The following is a 15,069-nucleotide window of genomic DNA, read 5'->3' as shown; positions in this document are numbered from 1 at the left end:
CTCTGTGACTGCCGTCTGTGTAACATATTTGTTCATAGCACCTGGGCTGGCAACTAAGCTCCGGCGTGGGGATTTCAGGGTAGCCCCCTGCTTTTGCTGTTTTTCCCTTCATCTAGCACAGCAATAGTTAAACGCCTCTATTGCTTTTGTTAAATGTGCCTCTTCCCCCTTCTTACTCTTTTTTTTTTAAATATTTTATTTAATATCCACGGGTGTCAGCGATCTTCCTTAGCCACTGCGATATGGTTTTAAAGTTTATTATCACTGTGTTTTTTGCATTACCTTCGGTGTGGCCCAAATAAACCCTTATTTCAGCCTCTACATACTCATTTTTCCACACAGTTTTTTTTTTTTTTTTTTTTTTTTTATTGATGATCTAGCAAGATCGCATGGTATCAAAAATGTCCTTTTATTGAGGTAGATCACTTAATTTTACTATGCCGCTTTAATTACTTGCCAATACATTTACGCCACAGAAAATGTATGTTCCTGGTTATTTGTTAATGTTGATCTAGCAGATTTACCAAACAGTCCCAATATTTGACAGTGAATACAATTACGGAGTACTTTTAATACTTTATATTTGTATATCCACTTACCCCGTAATTATTTGGGGTATGGCTTTATCTTCCTATTAGGTTCTATCCAAGATTCAGCAGATTCAGGCTTTTTATTTTTATTTTTTTTCCTTTTTCTAAGCACAGTACACTCATATATTCAATAAGCAGTATCTTACTTTATCCAGTAGATGGCGTCCGGAGCTCTAAGCAAACCTTCCGAGGCTTACCGAAGTTTACCGAGCGCAGCCCTGCACTGCCCGCAGTGCCAATAGACCGGCCACGCCGGTGTACGTACGCTCCAGCGATGGGATCTCCAAAGCCTCACAGGGGGGTCCAAGTCGCCACCGAGGGAACCGCACAGCCCGTAGTGCTGCGTCCCGGTCCGAGGGGAAGGAACGAAGGGGGAAGGTAGGGGAGATACTCCTTGCGGAGGGAGACAGCCAGGGGGACGGGTCGGAAGGGGGAGATCAACAGGTAGCCGCTATCGGCGGCATTGTCCGTGCGATGGGGGCCATGGAGCACCAGGACGCTAGGTGCAGACACGCACCATTACAGACTCCTCCCCCGGAAGGGCCTCGTCCATATAGTTACTGAAGTAACACCAGGAGCCCCTTTACCTCAACTTAACTTACTTTAACCTATGGATTACAAATCACAAGGAGTTACTTTAGCTAGCGAAGACAAGAAGATCAACGACTATGTACTTTATGTGTGAGATCTCACACATAGCTTTAAAAGCAGGAGGAACTCCGGGTATAAATATATATTGTTTGCAATTGTTTATGTTGAAATCCATTGTACTGTCGTCCTATGTTGGGATGACAGCACAATTACTGTAATTGTGTTTTCTCCCAGCAGGTGGAGCCAGTGGATCCTGAGGTTACAATACAGGTATATTATATTATATTATCTTGTACTTTATTGTATTGCACCACAACTGTGTCAAGGGGACTGAGCCAATTCGGGGGGGTTCGTTAGAGTGCAGGCCTGAATCAAATTTTGGCAGCTCCTTTTGGGGTTAGTGCTACATGTGGGGGCTCGTCCGAGATAACTCGCTCTGCAGTTACACCCCCCCCCCAGAGGACACCCCTACAGCACCAGAATGGACTCAGTAACGGCTACCCAATGGAGCCAAGAATATGGGAGTAAATTGGAGAGGACCACAGTTCTGGAGGTTGCCAGGAGATCAGTGGTTTGAGAAAGGTGTGGCAGTTGATAAGGAGGGCGGTGCCAGACCAGGGGTCCTACCTTTTGGACCTGAAACAAGACGTGCAGGAGGATTTCACACAGTCTCCTAGAATGGAAAGAGTACACTCCAGTAGAGGTCAAAAAGGGAGTGCTGAGCTTAACAGGGGGTCTCGATGGTCAGGTGATTCCAGTACAAGAGTCAGTGGAGGAAGAGGAGAAATCACTGGGTACACAACCAGAAAGTCCTCTGGCAAGAAGCTTGATAGGGGAAAGTCTATGCCACCGGCATTATTCTACCTGGACATGAGCTGCCTTGTGGATAGTCTAGTACATAGCCACCAGATGTCCACCAATGAGAGATATCTGAAGCTGCCGTCCTCAGGTCAGATACCAAGACCTGAAGGGGAGGAAGGATTCGAGAGTTGGATAGATCAGGCCATGCAAGCTCTAGAAGACTGGAATGTGCCAAAGCTTGCGGGAAGACGGCAAATTAGTGAAAGCCTGTTGAGCCCAGCAGCCGATGTCATCAGAAACTTTAGAAAGGGAAAACCAGATTGTGAAGCCGAGGATTACGTCAAAGTCCTTTATGCCATTTATGGAAGAGTGGAAAAACTATCTGATCTGATCAGTTTGAGCATACCCATCAGATGAGAGGAGAGAAGCCATCGGCCTTCATTGTCTGCATAGACCAGAGTGAGTTTGATGTGGGGCTTGCAAAGAGTGCCGAACATAAAGTTTGTTTGGAACAAGACAAGCCTTTTCGGGAGAGTCAGGCAAATCCCACTGAGGGATCTTGAAGACTTGAGGGAGCAGCTGGCTGAACTCAAAAAGGACAGGCATTCAGTCGCAGCTGCTGACAAATTTGCGTAAAGGCGAGGGCTATACTAGACCACCCCACATTGGGTAGTACCCTGCGGGTGGAGAGGAAGGCCTTCCGAAGCGCGTCGGTGTCTCCGGTGCCCTCCCCTATGGTGCCGGTCCTGGGCAACCCGGAATTTATACCGGGCCTCCAGAGTCCCTGCTTCCAACGTCTGCAGATGAGCGACAGGCGGCAGTTATGCGACTTTATAGGCCCGGATGGTCGGCTCATTCCAGAGGCGGGGGCGCTGGCAGCGGACCCTTCACTGGATTTTTGGAGCGGTCTACAACTACGGAATTTCCTGCGCAAATGGCTGTGGACGCCGGGCATTTCCCACCCCCTCACGGAGCTGGAGCAGATCTGCCATCGGAGGGAACCGGTGCGGCACTGCCTCTCGCTTCTTTACTCTGCCCTGACCCGTTCGGCAGAGGGGTATGTCCCCCCATTTGTGGCTAAGTGGGAAGCGGAGCTCTGCACCCACTTTACCCCGGATCAACAGCAGAAAATCCTCTATGGCCACCCGAGTCCAGGAGACGTGCTACAAAATTACAACCAGGTGGTATAGGGTCCCATCCGTTATCCACCGCATCTTCCCGCAGGTGCCTGACTGTTGCTGGCGTTGTGGGGATGCGGAGGGAACAATGTTGCATGTCTTCTGAGCCTGCCCCAAACTGTCTCCCTTCTGCTGCGAGGTGACCGGCACGATTGGTCACCCGACTGGTGCTTCTCTGGAGGGGAACCCTGCGGCCTGCCTGCTGCACCTGACGGAGCAACCCATCAAAAAGTACAGGAACTCCTTAACCATTCAGTTGCTGAATGCAGCGAAGGCCTGCATCCCTTTGTGCTGGAGATCGGAGAACCCGCCAGCTAAGCCTCTATGGTTCTCTAAGGTGAATGAACTGAGAGATATGGAAGCCCTCACGGTGACGCTACACAACAGGGAGGAGGCCTTTTGTGAGACATGGAGACCATGGCAACATTTCACCTACACTGAAGCTTACCTTCGGGTGGTGGCACCAGGTGCCCAATAAGGGAGGGTCCCTGTTCTCTGGTTCTCGCCCCCCTCCCCCCACCTCTGCGACTGGGTGACGCCCACGGTCACTATCCCGCTCATTCCTGTGCCTTGTCTTCTTTCAATAACCCTCTTAGAGTCTCCTTCTGTTTCTTATACTTGTTTTTCTTTTATATTCTGCCTTTTCTCCCTTCCCACCTCGGCCCCCTCTCCCCCTGTCCACCTTTGTAGTCCCCTTTTCAAATAAACCCCCCCCCCCCTTTTTTTCCCCCCCCATTTTCTCTTTTTTTTCTATCAGACATTGTCGGTCAGTTTATGGAGGATGTGGATGGGTGGTGGGCCTCCCCGGAATTTGCTTGTATTCGATAATGTAAGCCCTGATCGCTAGAGGTCCGACCCCTCGCTCATCCCCCCTCCCTCTTTAAAATAAAATCTGTGTATATTACTGCAATGTATGGTTATGTGATGATTACTGCTCACTTAGGTTGGCATAAATTGCCTGACTGGTATTGGAGGTCTTGGAGTAGAATCTAGCCCCCAACTCAGGAGCGCCTACACTTGTTTCGGCCCAAGCTTGGGACTGTTTACTGTATCTCCCACCCAGGTGCTACCAGAATATTTGTGCTTTGGAATTGTTTATGTTCTATCAATGCTGTGCATGCTTCTGTTATTTTTTTCTTGCATTTAATAAAAGGAATATAAAAAAAAAGAAAAAAAAAAAAAAAAAAAAAAGAAGAAGAAGAAGAAGGACAGGCATTATGAGAGAGTCCAGGAGTCATTACGACTCCCCAAAAGTGGTGGTAAGAAAGGAAAAAAAAAAAAAAAAACAGGTCTCTGCGACTATAGGACCCTGAACCGGAGGACCATTTCTGACCAGTACACCATGCCTCGGAAAGAGGATGCCTTACAGAGCCTCTCGGGGGCGAAGTGGTTCAGTGTGCTGGACCTAAAGAGTGGGTACTATCAGATCCCCATGTGCCCTGAAGATAGAGAGAAAACCACTTTTATCACCCCTATGGGCTTCTTCGAGTTCAATCGTATGCCCCAAGGTCTGTCTGGAGCCCCAGCAACCTTCCAGAGACTGATTAAGACAGTGGGTGACATGAACCTGATTGAAGTGCTGGTGTACCTGGATGATGTCAGTATTTGGAAGAATGCTAGAAGAAGAACAAGAAGAACGCCTGGAGAAGGTCCTGAAGAGACTTCATGATGAAGGCCTGAAAATCTCAATGGAGAAATGCCAATTCTACCAACCCTCAGTGAACTACTTAGGACACATTGTGTCTGAAGGAGTAGCAACAGATCCCAAGAAACTGGAAGCTGTCACTTCTTGGCCCAGATCCACAAATGTGACTGAGCTTAGATCATTTTTAGGCTTCCGTTCATACTACAGAAGGTTTGTAGAAGGGTTTGCCAAGATAGCTCACCCGCTTACTGGAGCTATTGAAGAATCAAGAGGAAACCGGCATAGACCCAAATAGGCCTGGAAAGCCAAAAGAAGGGCCCAGGAAGAAAAAGGAGTCCCTTCAGGACCAGTGGACTCCAGACTGCGAAGAAGCCTTCAGACAATTGAAGTGGAGCCTTACTACTGCTCCGGTTTTGGCCTATGCAGACCCTGCCAAACCCTACAAATTACACATAGATGCCAGCCGAGACAGCCTTGGAGGGGTGCTACCAAGAGTATGATGGGCACCTGCGGCCCATCTATGTGTGTAGAAGTTTAATTCCTGCCGAAAGAAACTACCCGACTCACAAGCTTGAATTTCTGGCTCTGAAGTGGGCAGTGGTAGACAAATTGAAGGACTACCTCTACGGGGCTGAATTCTTAGTCAAGACGGACAACAACCCCCTCACATACCTGCTCACCGCTGTGAAGCTGGACGCCACCGGTGGCAGGTGGTTGGCTGCTCTCTCTGCATTTACCTTCAGCCTGAAGTACAGACAAGGGATTGGTAAGCGAGATGCGGATGCCTTGTCAATAAGGCCCCATGACTCCCAAAGCCCCTCAGACTGGATTCAACTTACCCTGGAAGGAGTAAGAGCCCTCTGTGAAGGGACAAGCCAGCAAGGGAAAGGTGGAGCCTGGCTACTATTGAAAGAGTGGGATCAGTTGCAGTTACAACAAGGGGTGGTCTACCGAAGGGGCCCCTCTGAAGATCCCGAAGAGAAGTGGCAACTGCTTTTGCTGGAAAAGCACAGAGAGAGGGTGCTGATGGCCCTGCACGACCATCATTGTCACCTAGGAGCCAAGAGGACTCTTCAACTCATAAGAGACAGATTCTACTGGCCTCAAATGAGGACCGAAGTGGAGAGCTATTGTCATTCCTGCCTCAGGTCCATGCAACAGAAGACTCTGCCTCAGAGGGCTGCTCCAATGGGCCACCTAGAGAGCCAAGGGCCGATGGATCTAGTCTGAATAGATTTTTTTGTGCCTGGAACCTGACCTGAGTGGGCAGGGGGACATTTTAATGGTTACAGATCATTTCACCCGCTATGCTCAGGCGTTCCCTACTAGAGACCAGCAAAGACTCTTGTAGAAAAGTTTAGTCCATTATGGCTTACCTCAACGGATACATTCAGACCAAGAGACAAGACTTTGAGAGCAGGCTGATAAAAAGACTATAGGATCTACTAGGCATACAAAAGTTCAGGACTACTCCCTACCACCCACAAGGGGACCCTCAATCGGAGAGGTTCAACAGGACTCTTCTGAACATGTTGGGGGCGTTAACTGCAGAGCAGAAACCTCATTGGAGCAAGCATATCACTGCACTGGTCCATGCTTACAATAGTACCAAGAGTGATGCTACTGGGTATTTGCCTTACAGATTAATGTTTGGCCGTGAAGCCAGGCTACCAATAGATCTAGCCTTTGGGACTTCCTTGGATCACACATCAGAGACCTCATCGAGGGTATGTGGACAGACCGTGGAGGAATTTGAAGATGGCTTACGAACAGGAGTTTAGGATCTTCAACTAGTGACCGGGTTTTACTGAGGAATCTAGGTATTCCAGGCAAACATAAGTTAGCTGACCGCTGGAGATCACAGCCATATGTTGTGTGCAGGAAACTCCCAGGGCTCCTAGTCTATGAAATCAAGCCAGAAGGAAACACTGGGCCGGTAAGAATCGGCATCACCTCTTACCCCTGACAGAAGCCAGAAGTCAGAAAAATCCACGGTTGTGCGCAGGCCAGTAACTAGGTCCCAGCTTACACCCTCTGCAAATGAGGAGGAAGAAGCAGAAATTAGTTGGTTGTGACCTGCTGAGGCATCAGAGACAGATGTTGATGCCCCCCCCAAAGACAGGGGAAGATAATGGGACTTAGGGCAGAGGCCCCAGAGTTTGTGCTGATAAGCCATCACACAGAAGAGCAAAATACCTCCCGTTTACTCTCCACTACCAGCATCCGAGATGAGGAATGAGGATACTTGCCCAATAGTGGTGGACACACCAAAAATACAAAGAACAAAGACATTCACCCACCAAAAAGACTGACATAATACATTGGGTGAATGCTTGGAAGCGACTCAAATTACCAGCAAGAGAAATCCTGAGGTACCTGGTTCCTCTACTGCTGATTCAGTAAGGGACAACCCCAGCTCACCCCTTGCCACATCTGTACCAGACACTATAGTGTCAGCTGTGAGTGCACAGGACAGCTCCCCATCATATGCGAATTGGTGGGAAGCTCCTCTGTCAGATTTGTTTTATAAGATGAACCATTTGAGTTCAGACACTGGTTATGGAAATGCAACTTGGTTGTTATCATACTAACCCGTTCTCTCCGCATGTAAATGATAGCATGTAATAGGCAAAAATGTTTGCTAGAACCAAGAGTCTAAATATATCTTTGGGGACCAAAGACTAAAAGTAGGGCGAGTATGTAGCGCTGATAACTTTTGCCTATGGACAATTCTATAGCTTCGTATTTGGCGCCATCTAGCAGCCAAACACAGGTAGTGAACGGAAACAAATATTGCTTTTACAAAGCACAAAGACTGAATATAGGAAGTGACTGATTTACATTTGAAGGTTGACTTTACCCAGGATGCTCGGTGACCTACCCATGGACACCCTCTCTTGCACTGCATGCTGGGTAGGACATAAAGAGAGCCAGAGCGGCCATTTTAGGGCTCTTGGGATCGCATGGCCTGCCTGTGAGGATGCCTCCCATAAGAAGGGGCCTACAACCATCGCAGAGCGCAACTTCAACAGTTTGTGTGAGTGACCCGACGGTGCCAGACACACAGTGACCGGATTGGAGAGATCCAGAGACACTCGTTTGAGCATCAGAGGACCGGGTTCACCCAGCAGAGTGGAACGGAGCGACGAAACCAGCTGACGGAGAAGCAAGCTGCAGTCACCGAACCAAAGCTACTACATGGAGCTCCGATCCAGTTGCTGCGCGGGTTACGGCCCACAGTTTGTTAACTTTCATACACAGGCTTCACTGGGATTTACAGTTCCATGGAAGAGCAGAGCAACCAACACTGAGCAGACTTGAGGCCCATCTACTCTGCAGGGAGGCAAAGGAAGTAAACCCATCAGGGTTTACTTCCTCTTTAAGACGTCAAAGGTACAGCATAATGGGCTACTATGCATCGCATAGTAGCCCATTATGTGTCACTTACCTGACACAGGAGCCAGCGATGTCACCGCTCTCCCCTGTAGTCCGGAGCGTCCGTCTTCTTCAGGACCCGCCACTAATGGCATATCGCCGTTAGCAGCGGCATTCTTCTAACAGCGACAGTGCGCCGCTTTCTACGGCGCATGCGCCGTAGACAGCTGCGACTGTCTTTTAGGAAATATCTCCTAAACCGTGTAGGTTTAGGAGATATTTCTTGGACCTACAGGTAAGCCTTAATCTAGGCTTACCTGTAGGTCAAAGTGGTTTGTAAGGGTTTACAACCACTTTAAGCCTCGTAATATAGTTACTGAAGTTACACCAGGAGCACCTTTACCTCAACTTAACTTACTTTAACCTATGGATTACAAATCACAAGGAGTTACTTTAAGTGAGATCTCACGCATAGCTTTAAAAGATTAGATGAGACAGCACAATTACTGTAATAACCTTTTCAAACATTCACAGTAAAATATATTTGGTTAAGTATCCAGTTGTGTGGAGTGTTTTCTCCCAGCAGGTGGAGCCAGTGGATCCTGAGTTTACAATACAGGTATATCGTATTATACCACAGCTGTGTCAAGGGGACTGAGCCAATTCAGAGGGGTTCATTAGAGTGCAGGCCCAAATCTCTGAGTCACCATGCCATAAACATCACACTTCTCCTTAGTCCAAGGTGATTGAGGCAGGCTCCCTTTCTTCCCCCCCCAGGGGAGTAAGAGGGAAAACAAGACATCGGGGGCATACAGGGACCTCTGCTTACTTGGGTAAGTGGTTGGTGTTAGTGGCTAGTTCCTCTGGATCCATTGCTGCAAAGATCCTAGTGGCGTCTGGCTGCAGTTTGATGCTCCTGGTCCTTTCACAGCTGCGAGGACTGGAAAGGACACCAGTTTAAGGTCGCTTCCTGCACCCTGGACCCAGAAAGCATGGAGGCTGAAAACAGGAGACGCTGCTTTCACCGTCGTGGGGCTCAGTCTCTCCTTCCAGCCCGCAGCCGCTGGTCGGAAGAGGAGAACGGGGACCCCCAGCAGCCGGAATCCTTGCCGGGTATGAAGAGGAGACACCGGAGCAAGTGGGGGGGGGGGATGCTGGGCTGGCCTGAATCACAGACTACACCACTAGTTTGCCCCCATACTATCCCCACCTGGAGAGAGCATAGCACACCCTTTGTTCCCAGCAGCGCTTACACCAAAGTGGAGGAAACACTACAACTGAGGCCATGGAAGTGACCGGTCTATAAAAGAAACCGACCGCAGCGTTTCCTGGGAACATGGGAGGAGCTGCACTCTCTCCAGGTGCGGTCCTGAAAGAAAGACGAGGTGAGAAATATGGCTAGTTTCTTCAAGATAAAAAAATAAAATAAAAAAAATGTAAAAAAGATCTTTGGTCTCAAGACCACTTTCCACACAGCTTTCTGTTTTCCTGTTGCTAGAGTTACAAAATAAAGGACTAGTGAAATTACTGATCATCTTACAGATTCTCACCTGATCTCCCACAAGAAAGCCTTTTCCTTCATTTTTAGAAAGTATGCGCTCAAAATGACCAAGTTCATTGCAAAGAGCCTTTATGTAATCTTCTTTTCCAATTTCCTGAAAGGGGTAAATTATATTTCCCAAATACATCAATTAAGAGTGAAGATTTAGTGTTGAAAACCTGTACTGCCAAGTCATAACTTACATAGTTTTGATAGATGAGACGGGCATACTTCACCCTGAAATCCTCCACTCCATCATTTACCATGTCTATCTGTGCAGCCTCAACTGGAGTTTTCCCATACAGACCTAGGAAAGAAGCAGTGTTCCATTTCAGCTGACAGTGGTTAAAGAAAAAATAAAAATAAAATTAATAAATTACTTGGGCATAGGCCAATTTGCAATTGCTATAAGTGGATCAGAGCAACTTCCAAACTGCAGCTCTTGTGGTTTGTTCCCAGTCTGCAGTGGTCAGGATGTACAAAAAAAAAAAAAAAAAAAAAAGAAAAAAAAAAAGGAAAGCAAACACATGATGGGCTTGGGGAGCGAAGGCACGTGTAATCCTATCCAATAGAAGAGTTACTATAGCTCAACTTTCTGAAACATTAATGCTGGTTCCTTTAAAAATGTGTGAGAATACAAGAGTTCCTTGGTATATGGAAGCAGCTCACTTACAACTTTGTCACCCTGGTCACCATTAGTGAGCCCTAGCCCTAGCTGGCAGCTAAGCCCATTTGTTGGATAGTGTGGGTTGGAAGTGGTACATATTACCGCACAAAACACCTAAACTGTGTGTATAGTAGGCATTACATCAAACATTGCATAAAACAGATGTCACAACCTGTAAACTCATTTTCAGGGAGGTGGTAAACCAAGAAGGACATAGAGGGAGCGAGTACAGAGAAGTTGGAGATGACCGGTGATCACAGCTGTCCCTCCAGCCGCACCAATCTCCCTGTATAGCTTTTGGCTGTCAGCCGCAGGAGGGAGGGGAGGACAAAAAACCAACCACACACACACACACACACGTTTTCCAGCTGTACAAAGAATGCAATAGGAAGATGTAAGGGTGTAATAGAACACGAAAGGCACACAGCTGAGGATAGTTAAAAAAAAAATGTATATGCATATGCAAAATTGTTGCCACCCCAGAAATGTTTTACAGAAAAGCAAGCATTTCTCACAGAAAAGTATTGCAGCAACACATGTTTTGGTATACACACACACACACACACACACACACACACACACGTTTATTGCCTTTGTGTATTGAAACAAAAGAGGGAGGAAAAAAAAAAAAAAAAAGAAAGCCAATTGGACATAATGTCACACAACTCTAAAAATGGTCTTACCTAAAATTCTTGGCACCCTTAGGAAAAATAACTGAAATCAGTCCCTTCCTATAACCATCAATGGGCTTCTTACGCCTCTCACCCAGAATTGTGGACCATGCTCCCTTTGCAAACTGCTCCAGGTCTCTTATTGGAAGGGCGCCTTTTCCCCAACAGCAATTTTAAGATCTCTCCACTGGGATTTAGATCTGGACTCATTCCTGGCCACTTTAGAACTCTCCAGCACTTTGTTGCCATCCATTTCTGGGTGCTTTTTGACATATGTTTGGGGTCATGGTCCTGCTGGAAGACCAAAGATCTTGGACGCAAACCCTGCTTACTGACACTGGGCTCTACAGTGCAACCCAAAATCCTTTGGTAATCCTCAGATTTCATGATGCCTTGCACACATTCAAGGCATCTAGTGCCAGAGGCAGCAAAACAACCCCAAAACATTGAACCTCCACCATATTTCACTGTAGGTACTGGGTTCTTTTATTTGTAGGCCTCATTCCATTTTCGGTAAACAGTAGAGTGATGTGCTTTACCAAAAAGCTCTATCTTGGTCTCATCTGTCCACAAGACTTTTTCCCAGAAGGGTTTTGGCTTACGCAAGTACATTTTGGCAAACTGTAGTCTTGCTTTTTATGTCTGTCAGCAGTGGGGTCCTCCTGGGTCTCCTGCCATAGAGTGTCATTTCATTTAAATGTCAACGGATAGTTCGCACTGACGCTGATGCTCCCTGAGCCTGCACGACAGCTTGAATTTCTTTGGAACTTGTTTGGGGCTGCTTATCCACCATCCAGACTATCCTGCGTTGCAACCTGTCAATTTTTTTCTTCCATCCACACCCCGAGAGTGCCAGGGGTTGCAAACTTCTTGCCAAGATTGCACACTGTGGACAAAGGCAAATCTAGATTTCTGGAGATGGACTTGACCTTGAGATTGTTAATATTTTTTCACAATTTTGGTTCTCAAGTCCTCTGACAGTTTTCTCCTCCTCTGTTATCCATGCTTAGTGTGGCACACAGACACAATGAAAAGACAAAGTGAACTTCTCTCCTTTTTATCTGCTTTCAAGTGTGATTTTTATATTGCCCACACCGGTTACTTGCCCCAGTTGAGTTTAAAAAGGGAGCATCACATGCTTGACAATCTTATTTATCCACAATTTTAAAAGGGTGCCAAGAATTTTGACCAACCCATTTTTGGAATTGTGTGACATTATGTCCAATTAGCTTTTTTCCCCTCCCTTTTTTGCCCCCCCCCCCCCCAACACACACAAAAGCATGTCTTACTGCAATACTTTTCTGGAATTTTTGGGGTGCCAACAAATTTTGGCCATGTGTATAACACACACACACACACACACACACACACACACACACACACACACACACAATATAGCCCTGGGAACTACAGGCCAGTTAGCCTAACATCAATAGTATGCAAGCTCTTGGAGGGGATAAGGGACTATATACAAGATTTTAGTAATGGCAACAGTGTCATTAGCAGTAATTAGAATGGATTCATGAAAAATTTGTTCTAAACAAATCGATTAAACCTATGAGGAGGCTGCAAAATAGATGAAGGAAGGCCCGTAGACGTAGTGCATCTGGATTTTGCAAAGGCTTTTAAAACCGTTTCCCACAAGCATTTACTGTACAAGCTAATGTCTGTTGGCAAAGTATGGGTACTTGGGTGGAACCTGGCTACAAGGGCAAGTTCAGAGGGTAATAATAAAGCGAGTACTTGGAATGGTCCAGTGGAAAGTGGGGTCCTTTAGGGTTCTGTTCTGGGACCAATAGCTCAATCTTAGTATTTGTGGACGGTGCCAAGCAGAGCAATGAGTGTGAGACCACAGAACTTTCCACTAAAGGGCATTTAAAAAGACACGGCTATTCACTAAAATTAGAAGAAAAGCGATTTAACCAGAAACTGCATAGTGTGTTTTCTTATCGTACATCACGGGATGCAGAGCCATAGTAGTTACAATAATGTGGGTTATAGGCCACCTTCAGGTGATGGACACTGGTACGCCCCAAGACAAAAAAAGTGCACTCCCTATACAACCCCTCCCACAACTGAGAGTGCCTCCGTTTTTTTCTGCAAGTGTCTAAAAGGTGTCGTCATGGGTGAAGATGTGCTGTGCCGAGCTCCACTGGAGCAATCCTTGCTGGGGCTAGCCATGCAGATCGGATCCATTCAAAGTGTCTTTTTGGCAAAATTTAATGGTACCTGGGCCACGTATCCGAAGAAATTAGGTCTTGCCTGTAATGCTGGAGAGAGCTGGACCCCGGGATCCAGTACTTGGTAATAAGGCCATAAAGTTACTGGCGGGATGCTATTACAGGTCCAGGATTGTGGGTTCCCTGAGGCAGGAAAGGCAAGTGGGGTTTGCTAAGACATTTTTAAAATTCTTATGAATGTCTCCTTTAAATTTGTAAATATGTCATCATGCCTAAGTAATCACCACTGGGGGCTGTATTGAGCACTTGCATCTCATGCTTCTCAGAGCCACAATGTGATCCAGGAAGCAGAAGTTCTTCCACCTCCGGGCAGCAGCAAGACCTCCGGTAAGCCTGGGGTTTATTCAAACCTGTTCACGGTTCCAAAACCAAATGGGGATGTCAGATTCATTTTAGATCTCAAACATCTAAACCAGTTTAAATATCCATTCCTTTTGCATGGATTAATTCCGATCAGTAGTATTCATCCTACAGGGGGCAGAACTTCTGGCATCAAAGTAACATCAAGGATGCTCATCTCCATGTGCCGATTTTCCCTGCTCATCAGAAATGTCTACGCTTCGAGGTAGAAAATCTTCATTTTCAGTTTGTGGCTCAACCTTTCAGTCTGGCTATTGTACCTCAAGTGTTTACAAAAGGTCCTGGCTCCTTCCTTAGCTAGGTTAAGGGCCAAAAGGTAGAATACTAGCCTAGTTAGACGATCTACTCTTGATAGATCAATCGGTAGCCTACCTTTAACCAAAAAAAATAAAAATAAAAAAACTTGGTCACAGCAGTCATCTACCTGGAAGACCTAGGCTCGAGTCTCAACCTAGAGAAATCCTCCTTAAAACCATCAAGGAGATTGCAGTACTTGGGGCTGATCACAGATACAGCTCAGAAGAGGGTGTTTCTGCCCCAGGAAAGGATCAGTTCCATAAAGGAACTGATGCAGTTGGTCAAAACAAAGAATCCTATTCGTCTTTGTATGTAATTGTTGGAAAAGATGGTGGCTTCAGGCTGTTCTTTATGCACAGTTTCATTCTATACTGCTACAAAACAGTATCCTGTCTACTTGCAACAAGAAGGTCCAAGCTCTGGACTTCCCAATGCATTTATCCCCTAATGTGCATCAGAGCCTCAATTGGTGGTGGACATCCAAGAATCTTCAAAAAAAGGGAAACACTTTCTACCAGTCACCTGGAAGGTGGCAACATGCCAGCCTTCTAGGCAGGGGAGCAGTCCTGGAAGAAGCATCTGTCCAGGGGAAATGGTCCAAATCAGGGAAGATCTTGCTCATCAATATTCTAGAGATTCGGGCAGTACGCCTGGACACTCAGACTACAGAATTATCCGGGCAGGATTCAATCCAACAATGTCACAGCAGTGGCCTACATCAATCACCAAGGGGGCATGAGAAGTTGTGCGGCCTGGAAAGGAATCACTCTTGGGCAGAAAGCAACATTCCTTGCCTATCAGTTTTCATTGCAGGGATAGAGAATTGGCAGGTGGACTACTTGAGTCACCAACAATTGTTCCTAGGAGAACGTTCCCTTCATCCTGACATCTTTGTGAATATGTCAAAAATGGAGAGTTCTGGACATGGATCTGTTTGCGTCCAGGTTCAACAAGAGCGACAACTTTGGGTCAAGGACAAGGGATCCAATGGCATGCAGAACAGATGCCTTTGTTTTTCCATGGGATCAGTTCTCACCGATTTATGCGCTCCCTCCTGTTCTGCTGAAGATCTTGGTTTGCGGAAATTATAAAGATGGGACCCTACCACTGGCCA

The 15,069-nt window shown here is 46.7% G+C and overlaps 1 long non-coding RNA gene across 1 annotated transcript in view; it reads right to left on the bottom strand.

Annotated features, from left to right (window-relative positions):
- LOC143998388 (uncharacterized) overlaps positions 1–15,069 on the bottom strand; it is a 75,613-nt gene that overhangs the window by 11,050 nt on the left and 49,494 nt on the right. The window contains exon 3 of the long non-coding RNA XR_013277899.1: positions 9,924–10,027. This is a non-coding gene — a long non-coding RNA (uncharacterized LOC143998388). The remainder of the gene's footprint in view (positions 1–9,923; positions 10,028–15,069) is intronic.

The sequence above is a fragment of the Lithobates pipiens genome, unplaced genomic scaffold (genome assembly GCF_037356315.1).
Source record: "Lithobates pipiens isolate NorthernLeopardFrog02 unplaced genomic scaffold, aLitPip1_a1.2 Scaffold_19, whole genome shotgun sequence".
NCBI lineage: Eukaryota > Metazoa > Chordata > Amphibia > Anura > Ranidae > Lithobates > Lithobates pipiens.
Note: the sequence above shows the minus strand (reverse complement) of the source record. Positions and strands in the feature narration are given on the sequence as shown.